Genomic DNA, 10,725 nt, shown 5'->3' on the forward strand with positions numbered 1-10,725 from the left:
TAGAACGAGGGTTGGTTTGTTTTTTCATGAATTAGTCAGATGATTGACAATGTGATGTATCATTTAGATTTTTTAATACCCAACTGCCCCCAGCAGAAGGTCATTGTATCTACTCCAGGCTTTTTGAAACATTTTTTTTGCTGAGGGCATCAGAAGCACCCGAAACTTGAGCTGTTAAAACCATTGTCCGTAGGCAGGCCTTAAGGTATTCTGGTGGTTTGTACTGTATCAGTTTAGCTAAGCTGGAACTCTGTTTCCTAGAATCTCCTCTCTCAATGGTACTGGGTTAGGGTCAGCCTTCAGGGAAATATGCATGAAATGTGGAAGGTGAAAGAGGCACAGCAGGAATGACCTAGGTGGTACTGGATTAGGGTAAGCCAGGAGGGTTGGGTGATACCCCAGTTGGCAGGTCATTGCCCATTGGGCTGGGAGGGTCATCTCATCAGCATGGGGCTGTATCAGGACAGGATCATGTTTGCAATTCCTCCAAGTCCTGCTGGGTCTCTCAGTTCAAGTTCTATTGGTCCCCAGCCAGCCATGTTTGCAGTTTCATGGCAAAGAGCGCCAGCCTCTTCCTATGTCATTGGCATTAGTGGCAGAGGGAGGTGGATGTGGATTCTATGTTGTCCTTAAGAGCAGGCTCCAAGGCCAGGCACAGTGGCTCACACCTGTAATCCCAGCATTTTGGGAGGCCAAGGCAGGGGCATCACCTGAGGTCAAGAGTTCGAGATCAACCTGGCCAACGTAATTAAACCCCGTTCTCTACTAAAAGTATAAAAATCAGCTGGGCGTGGTAGCATGCACCTGTAGTCTCAGCTAGTCGGGAAGCTGAGGCAGGAGAATCTCTTCAACCTGGGAGGCAGAGGTTGCAGTGAGCTGACAGAGTGCCCACTGCTCTCCAGCCTGAGTGACAGAGTGAGACTCTGTCTCAAAAAAAAAAAAAAAAAAGGAAGAAGTGGTTAAAATGAGAAATTTTATTTTATTTAAAATGTGGTGCTTATTTGATAATTTGGTGAATGAAAAAATTCTCTCTCTCTCTCACTTGCTTGCTCTCTCTTGTTTTCCTATACCTCATCTGAAATTTTCCATTGAATTTGAATGTTTGGTGCATACGTGCCACCTGGAATACCAGATGTAAGTCAAAGATGTCACCAGAAAAAAAAGCAAGAAAAACGAAAGCTTCCTACCTCCCAGTGTTCGAGAGGTGGCATCCCAGTGGACATTATACGCTTCTGTACAGGAGTTACAGAGGTCAGCCTGCACACTGGTACCAGGGCATGCGGCTCCTGCCACGTCAATCAGCTGAGATGAAAATGTTGATTATCATTTTCATGTGAGAATTCCACTTCACAATACCCTGGAGGAGGACAATCTATGACTAAAAATCAGTCAAAAATAAAATAAAAAAGTATTAGTTTCCCTATTTTTTCTTTCTTTCTTTTTTTGAGATGGAGTCTTGTTCTGCTGCCCAGGCTGGAGTGAAGTGGGGTGATCTTGGCTCACTGCAACCTCTGCCTCCCAGGTTTAAGGGATTCTCCTCCCTCAGCCTCCCTAGTAGCTGGGACTACAGATATGCACCACCATACCTGGCTAATTTTTGTATGTTTAGCAGAGGCGGGATTTCACCATGTTGGCCAGGCTGGTCTCGAATTCCTGACCTTGTGATCTGCCCACCTCAGCCTCCCAAAGTGCTGGGATTACAGGCGTGAGCCACCATACCTGGCCTGGTTTCTCTATTTCTATTTGGACCTTCCCAGTCCCTTTAGACAATCAGATCTGACTCAGCTTCCACCTCTGCCTCTAAAAGTAGGGAGGCTCCGTTACCTTTTCTTTGTTCACAGTCTTTTTCCTGAGCCACTCACTCTGACCCCACTATACATTCCACTCCTTAATCTTTCTGAATTTAGACTTTAAGTTTTACTTCCCCACCTCCCCATTGGATAATAACATTTGGCATTATATATATGACTTTGGCGTTACTTTGGTTTGGTTTGGCTTTCGCCTCTTTAACCAAAACGTATTATCCCCACCCCACTCACTAGCATTTAGCCACCACGGCTTGGACTTTGCATTCTACCAAGGAACTCCTAGCTAGTGTCGCAGTGGATTCTCCCTAACCTTGCAGACACTTTCTCAATTCCTCTGTTTCTTCGGCCATAGCTATTCTTGCAAAATGTCCCCCTCCCTACACAGAAGCTTGCTTTAGTAGCGGGTGTTAGTGTGAGGCATAAACAAGATGTGCTCTCACAAAGCTTACACTCTAGTGAGACTAGGACTGTACACAAAATAATGTAAGATAGGGATAGAAAAGCAGGAGGCTGCCCTGCACCAGGGATGCGGAGGGTCGGTGGAGGGGTGGATTCTGATATGCATTTTTTTTTAGATCAAGAAGGTCCTGGCAGGGCATGGTGGCTCATGCCTATAATCCTAGCAATTTGAGAGCCCAAGGTGTGGGGGTCACCTGAGGTCTGGAGTTCTAGACCAGCCTGACCAACATGGAGACACCCCATCTCTACTAAAAATACAAAATTAGAGGGGCATGGTGGCTCATGCCTGTAATCCCAGCTACTGGGGTTGAGGTGAGGCAGGAAAATCGCTTAAACCTGGAGGCGGAGGTTGTAGTGAGCCAAGATTGTGCCACTACATTCCAGCCTGGTACAGAGTGAGACTCCGTCTCAAAAAAAAAAAAAAAAAAAAAAAACTGAGAGAGAAAATGGAACTTAGGAAAGATAAGCAGAAAGAGTGCAGTTTGTGTGGGAAAAAAAAAAAAACCTTGGAGCTGAGCAGACAGATCCAATTTAACTTGGAGAGGTAGTAAAGGACAGTGGACAAAAGTGAGCGTGAACCTGGAATCAGATGGTTCTTAATTCCAATCTCAGTTCTGCTGTTTACTGTTTAGGCAAATGGGTTATCCTCACTGAGACTCATTTGCTCATCTTTAGAAATAACACCTACCTCACAACTTCAGGAGAATTACAAAGACAACATGCAGAAGCAATTCATCACCGTGCCTGGCCCAGCACATTCCCAACTAATGAAAATAATGAGGTCGCGCACGGAGGCTCACGCCTATAATCCCAGCACTTTGGAAGGCCGAGGCAAGTGGATCACCTGTGGTCAGGAGTTCTAGACCAGCCTGACCAACATGGTGAAACCTCGTCTCTACTAAATACAAAAAATTAGCTGGGAGTTGTGGCGCATGCCTGTATCTCAGCTACTTGAGAGGCTGAGGCAGGAGAATTACTTGAACCCAGAAGACAGAAGTTGCAGTGAGTCAAGGCCATGCCATTGCATGCCAGCCTGGGCAACAAGAGAGAAACTCCATCTTAAAAAAAAAAAATTTATCATATAGTGAACTGAAGTTTTTATCACAGAAAAATTGATTCAAAAGTTCTTCTTTTTTTGATGTGGAGTCTCACAGTGTTACCCAGCCTGCAGTGCAGTGGCTATTCAAAAGCATAGTCATAGCTCACTGAAGCCTCAAACCCCTGTGCTCAAGCAATCCTCTTGGCTCAGCCTTCCAAGTAGCTGGGACCATAGGCGCATGCTACCATGTTTGGCTCAAGAGCTACCTTGAATCTATGAAGAGCTTGAATATATGATGGGCTGTTGTGTGGAAAGCAGGTTTAAAAGTGTTTTGAATTCCTCCAATGTATAGGTTTTAGATCTAAAGGTACAGGAACTATAATCCTATTCAAAGATTTCTGGGCCAGGCACAGTGGCTCATGCCTATAATCCCAGCACTTTGGGAGACCAAGGTGAGAGGATCACTTAAGGCCACGAGTTTGAGACCAGCCTGGGCAACAGAGCGAGACCCTGTCTCTGCTCAAAAAAAGAAATTTTAAAAAAAGATTTCTGTCTGTAATAGCTGCCTTGATAAGTGATGCATTCCCCAGGACTACAGTTGCTCTGGCAAAGGGGCAATGACCTTTGGCAGGGTTGATGTCAGGGAGTTCAGTCCTACACCGGATGCTTGCAAAGGTCTGTTGCAGCATTAAAATTCTAGTCTGCTTTGTTCTACTGCTTACTGTGAACATTATCAAAGATTTTCTGGCCCGGTGTAGTGGCTCATGCCTGTAATCCCAGCACTTTGGGAGGCCAAGGCGGGCGGATCACGAAGTCAGGAGATCGAGACCATCCTGAGAAACATGGTGAAACCCTGTCTCTACAAAAAGGAAAAAAGATTTACTGATCTTCTCAAGAGCTTCACGGTGGGTTAAAAAGAGGAAAAACAGGGTACAAAGAAGTAGAGAATAAAATTTCTTTCTTTGAAATATTTCCAGTATCCTCAGGCAAACAAGATACACAATTCAGCTTAACACAATAAATATTTACTAAAGCTGACTTTTGGTAAAGCCTAGGCTTGTTGGTAAAAATTCAAAGAGGAATTGAGACAGCCCCAAGCATCCTGGAGAGGTATACATTAGAACAAGTAGTATAAACAACAAGATGGCATATGCTAAGGGTTCAATGCATTTTTGCACTGTATGTCCTGTATGAATTCGGAGGAAGGAGAAATCCTTTATTTTGGGCAAACGCATAATTATGTATATTATAACTTTTTTTTAATATAAAGATGGGGTTTCACTATGATGGCCAGGCTGGTCTTGGACTCCTGACCTCAGGTGATCCCCCCACCTCGGCCTCCCAAAGTGCTAGGATTACAGGCATGAGCCACCGCACCCAGCTTTTTTTCATAACATTCTTGTTTTTTTTAAATAAAGGATTATGTATATCAATAGTGCCTTAGCAAATATTTTGTACATACAACTTATGCTACTAACTGCAATAAAATCTGTTTATTTCTTGACCTGAGGACTTGCTCCAAGCAGGGCCATGGGACAGCAACAGAGCAAGCAGGCACTGCCAGACTTCAACCACAAGAAGAAAGGCCAAGACTTTCAAAGCCTTCCTGAGTGGGGACAGTAAAGGAAGGAAGACAGGAAAACAGGATATAAACAAATGGGTTCTCTTCTGGGCATAATGATGGGCTAAATGATATTACTGACTAACTTGTCATTTTTAAAAATTTACTTTGTCATTATGTAGGAAGCTTAACGATTTCTCAATCCTTTGATAAATTCACAGCACATCCAATTTGCCTCAATTACATCTTTACTTATTCTTTTCTAGAATTTCTGGGCCAGGCATGGTGGCTCATGCCTGTAATCCCAGCACTTTGGGAAGCCGAGGTGAGCAGACCACCTGAGGTCAGGATTTTGAGTCCAGCCTGGCCAACATGGAGAAATCCTGTCTCTACTAAAAATACAAAAATTAGTTGGGTGAGATGGCAGGCGCCTATCGTCCCAGCTACTGGGGACGCTGAGGCAGAAGAATTGCTTGAACCTGGGAGGTGGAGGTTGCAATAATCCGAGATCATATCACTGCACTCCAGCCTAGGCGACAGAACAAGACTCCATCTCAAAAATATAATAAAATAAAAATAAAGAAGAATTTCTGTCTTCCTTTGAAAAAGAAGAAATGAATAGGAGAGTAGTAAATTTTTTGAGATACCAGACACTTTACATACATTATCCTATTTTATGTTGAAAATGAGTATTATCATCACCTCTACTTAATCAATGCAGAAACTGACACACAAAAGTGTAATTAACTTGCCCAAGGTAACATGGCTGAGAGGAAACAATACAAACTCCGACCATCTGGCTACAAAGCACATGGTTTTAAACTGCTCTGCGCTGATTTCTCATTGTCTCCTGTATGCACACCTAGCTATTGATGGTGATGATGTTGATGAGAAGGAGAATATTAACTGCAATATGCTAATGAACTCAATTATAGAATCAGGTTCTCACGGTTCTAGAACAGAAGCAAGACAATGTTAACAACCAACACAAGAGGGACCTGTAACACCAGACTACAGGGAAATAGCGCCAGTTTCCAAAGCGAGCCTGCCCACTCCTGAACCCCAGGAGAAAAGCAGTCCTGGCAGCACTGTTGCTGCTTCCAATATAGACAGTTCAATATTGCATTTTAATCCCTCACTAATTTAAAAGCCAATTATTATTCTTTTATTTCTTTCTTTTTTTTTTTTAGAAAGAAAGAAAGAAAAAGAGAAAGGGGGAGAGAGAACAGGAGTCTTGCTCTATTGCCCAGGCTGGAATGCAGTCCAAAAATAGGTATCAAAAACCTCTTTTATGCTGATAATTATGCTTAACAGCGGAGACAGGAAGGAATAAGGGAAGAAAATAACAAACAGCCAACCAATATTTCATTTAAGTCTGTGAAATGCTGTGCAAATGCTGAAGACTAATTTACTTCCAATTATGTGGTCACTTTCAAGATAAGTGTAATGTGATACTGAGAAAAATTTATGTTCTGTGGACCTGGGGTGAAGAATTCTATAAATATTCACTGAGTTTATTTGTTCCAGGTCTGAGTTCAAACCATAGATGTCCCTGTTAATTTTCTATCTCGTTGATCCGTCAGATATTAACAATGTGGTGTCAAAGTCTCCCACTATTATTGTGTGGGAGTCCAAGTCTCTTTATAAGTCATTAAGAACTTGTCTTATGTATCTGGGTGCTCCTATATTGGGTGCATATATATTTACGATCATTGACTCCTGTTGTTGCCTCGATCCTTTTACCATTATGTAATGTCCTACTTTGTTTCTTTTAGTCTTTGTTACTATTAAAGTCTATTTTGTCAGAGACAAAAATTACAACTCCTGTTTTTTTTTTTTTTGCTCTCCACTTGATTGATAAGTCTTCCACCAACCCTTTGTTTTGAGTCTTTGTGTGTCCTTGCTTATGAGATGGATGTGGATACAGCGTACCGGTGTGTTTTGACTTTTTATTCAATTTGCCTGTCTGTGTCTTTGATTGGGGCATTTAATCCATTTTAATTTAGGATTAATATTGATATTTGTGAGTTTAATATTGTTGTTTAATGCTCGCTGGTTATTTTGCCCATTAGTTATAGATTCTTCATTATGGAGATACTCTTTTTTTTTTGAGACGGAGTTTTGCTCTTGTTACCCAGGCTGGAGTGCAATGGTGCGATCTCGGCTCACCGCAACCTCCGCCTCCTGGCTTCAGGCAATTCTCCTGCCTCAGCCTCCTGAGTAGCTGTGATTACAGGCATACGCCACCATGCCCAGCTACTTTTTTTGTATTTTTAGTAGAGACGGGGTTTCACCATGTTGACCAGGATGGTCTCGATCTCTTGATCTCATGATCCACTCACCTCGGTCTCCCAAAGTGCTGGAATTACAGGCGTGAGCCACCCTGCCTGGCCTATGGAGATACTCTTTACCTTTTGATAAGTTTTTGGGATGACTGATACTGGTTGTTCCTTTCTGTGTATAGTGCTTCTTTCAGAAGCTCTTGTAAAGCAGGCCTGGTGGTGATGAAATCTCTGAGTGCTTGCTTGTTTGCACAAAATTTTATTTTTCCTTCATTTATGAAGCTTAGTTTGGCTGGATATGAGATTCTGGGTTGAAAATTCTTTTCTTTGAGGATATTGAATATTGACCCCTACTCGCTTCTAGTTTGTAGGGTTTCTGCTAAGAGATCTGCTGTGTCTGATAGGCTTCCCCTTATGGGTAACCTGACCTTTCTCTCTAGTTGCCCTTAGAATTTTCTCCTTTATTTCAACCCTGGTGAATCTAACGATTATATGTCTTGGGGTTGCTCTACTTGAGGAATATCTTTGTGGTATTCTCTGTATTACCTGGAGTTGAGTATTATCCTGCATTACTAGGTTAGGAAAGTGTTCCTGAAGAATATTTTTGAGCTTGGATTCATTCTCTTCATGACATTCAGGTACACCTATCAAACGTAAATTAAGTCTTTTCACATAGTCCCATAATTCTTGGAGACTTTGCTCATTCCTTTTTACTCTTTCTTCTCTAATCTTGTCTTCTCATTTCATTTCATTAAGTTGGTCTTTGACCTCTGATATCCTTTCTTCTGCTTGATCAATTTGACTGTTAAAACCTGTGCATAGTTCAAGGAGTTCTTGTATTGTATTCTTCAGTTCCGTTAATTCACTTATATTCCTCTCTAAATTGTCTATTCTCGTTAGGATTTCATCAAACCTTTTTTCAAGGTTCTTAGTTTCTTTACATTGGACTAGAACATGTTCTTTTGACTCACAGAAGTTTCTTATTATCCACCTTCTGAAGCCTAATTCTGTTAATGGAACACACTCGTTCTCCATCAGGCCTTGTTCCCTTGTTGATGAGGAACTGTGATCCCCTGTAGAGAGAGAGGCATTCTGATTTTGGGTATTCTCAGCCTTTTTACGCTGGTTTCTTCCCATCGTTGTAAATTTATCCACCTGTCATCTTTGTAATTACCAACTTTCAAATTAGGTCTCTGAGTGGACATCCAACTTGTTGATTCCCAGTGCCGGAATCTGAGCAACCCACTGCGCCAGCTAAAACAGCGGTGTTAAGATTCGTGGTGCTTTTCTGCCCGGGAATCTCCTGTCTGAGTCCTTTCTTGAGTCCCTTTTTCAATCAGCTGAATAGGCAACTCTGCCTTCCCAGAGCTCCAAACGTCAACCAAAAGGGGACCCAGTCCTGTTTACTCTGCACCAAGAACCGCTGCGCCGGCCACAAAAGTCGCACTGGTGACCCGTGGGGCTCCTCCGCTGGGAATCTCCTGTTCCGTGAGCAACAAAAATTCGTATAAAAGTGTGGTGTCCTCTTGTTCTCTGCGTTTTCACAGGAGTTACAATCCTGAGCTGCTAGTAATCAGCCATCTTGGATCTGATTATCCTTTTATTAATTAAAAAATTTTTTTATTTTAATTTTTTTAGAGACAGGGACTTGCTGTATCACCCAGGCTAGAATACATGATTACAGCTCACTGCAACCTCAAAATCCTGAACTCAAGCAATCCTCCCGCCTCAGCCTCCCGAGTAGCTGGGACTACAGATGTGTCATCAAGCCTGGCTAAGTCTTTTAATTTTCTGTAGAATCAGGGTCTTTCTATTCCCCAGGCTGACCTTGAACTCCTGGCTTCAAGTGATCCTCTCCCCTCAGCCACTCAAATTGTTGAGATTACTGGTGTGAGACACCACACCCAGCCATTATATTTAAATGAGTCTGTTAATAAAACATTAAGAGGCTGGACCTGGTGGCTCATGCCTGTAATCCCAGCACTTTGGGAGGCTGAGGCAAGCAGGTCACTTGAGACCAGGAGTTTGAGACCAGCCTGGCCAACATGACAAAACCCTGTCTCTGCTAAAAATTCAAAAATTAGCCTGGCGTGGTGGTACGCACCTGTAATTCCAGCTACTTGGGAGGCTAAGACAGGAGAATCACTTGAACCTGGGAGGTGGAGGTTGCAGTGAGCCGAGATCATGCCACTGCACTCCAGCCTGAGTGACAGAGTGAGACTTAGTCTCAAAAAAAAAAAAGACATTAAGATGGAATTTTGCATGGACTTCAACAAAACTACATGTGGCTTCATCATATGACTTTATTTTTATTTGATTAAGATTTATATATTTATTATCTAGATTAAATACACAAACAATTTTCTTTTTTTAAAAAAAAAAAGACAGGGTTTCACCATGTTGGCCAGGATGATCTTGAACTCCTGACCTCAGGTGATCCGCCCGCCTTGGCCTCCCAAAGTGCTGAGATTACAGGCGTGAGCCACCGTGCCCGGCCCAGAGACAATTTTCATAAAAAAATATTTTTAAGTAAGCAATCCAAGGCATCTATTTTGAATGGAAACAAGGAATTTTCTAATTTAATCCCAATAACAAATCCAGCATTCACATTAAAGAAAAGGTAGTCAAACAAGGTCACTATGCTCCTGACTGAACTGTGTGTTTTTCAGGAGTGGGAGAGAGAGAGAGGGAGAGGATCGAATATAAGAAATCCAGAGAAGAGAGGGGAAATAGAATGAGAAACAGATGGTCTCAGATTTCCAAACCGGAACTTCTGTTTTTTCTTTCTGGGGGTTGGTTATTTACCATTTGCAATCCGATCCAAAAAGAGGAGACAGTTACAATGGCCTTCTAGTGACAACTCACACAGCTGACTGTGGCTGGAAGTCAGGCCAGCAACTTCCTGGAAATTGAGGCAAGGGAAGGAGAGCTCTGGGCCCTTTGCCCCACCCCACCCCACTCGCCGTGCAGACTACTACTCCTGGTCAATTCCAGTTTAGGGCTTGGTTCAGGCTGACTGAGAGAATCTCTCGTGCCACGGAGCCAGCCTTGGTTTGGGCCCAGTGTGTGTGTGTGTGTGTGTGTGTGTGTTTTAAATTCAGTCTCCGTAGAGACTGTCAAAAACTGCCAATACCAACTATATTGCAAGTCTTCATGGCAGAGTATTGGAAAAAGTTTTCAATTAGCAATAATCGCGCCTCAGATAAACCTCTTTGGCTACAATAGCACCACTGTGCAAAGCTGTGTGGGTTTTTTGTTTTGTTTTGTTTTGTGTTTTGTTTTTGTTTTTTGTTTTTAAGACGGTCTTCCTCTGCCGCCCAGGCTGGAGTACAGTGGCAAGATCTTGGCTCATTGCAACCTCTTCGTTCCAGGTTCAAGTGATTGTCCTGCCTCGGCTTTCCAAGTAGCTGGGATTACAGGCGCCCATCACCACGCCCAGCTAATTTTTGTATGTTTAGTAGAGAGAGGGTTTCCTCATGTTGGCCAGGCTGGTCTCGAACTCCTGACCTCAAGTGATCCACTCACCTCGGCCTCCCAAAGTGCTGGGATTACAGGCCTGAGCCACCCACCCAGCCC

At 42.9% G+C, this 10,725-nt stretch overlaps 1 non-coding gene across 1 annotated transcript; it reads right to left on the reverse strand.

Moving 5' to 3' along the window:
• Nucleotides 1–10,250: 10,250 nt before the first annotated feature.
• LOC118145864 (U4 spliceosomal RNA) lies at nt 10,251–10,391 on the reverse strand. Its single transcript, XR_004731359.3, has one exon. It is a non-coding gene; the product is annotated as a U4 spliceosomal RNA (small nuclear RNA).
• Nucleotides 10,392–10,725: the final 334 nt, after the last annotated feature.

This window comes from Callithrix jacchus, chromosome 10, assembly GCF_049354715.1.
Source record: "Callithrix jacchus isolate 240 chromosome 10, calJac240_pri, whole genome shotgun sequence".
Taxonomy (NCBI): Eukaryota; Metazoa; Chordata; class Mammalia; order Primates; family Cebidae; genus Callithrix; species Callithrix jacchus.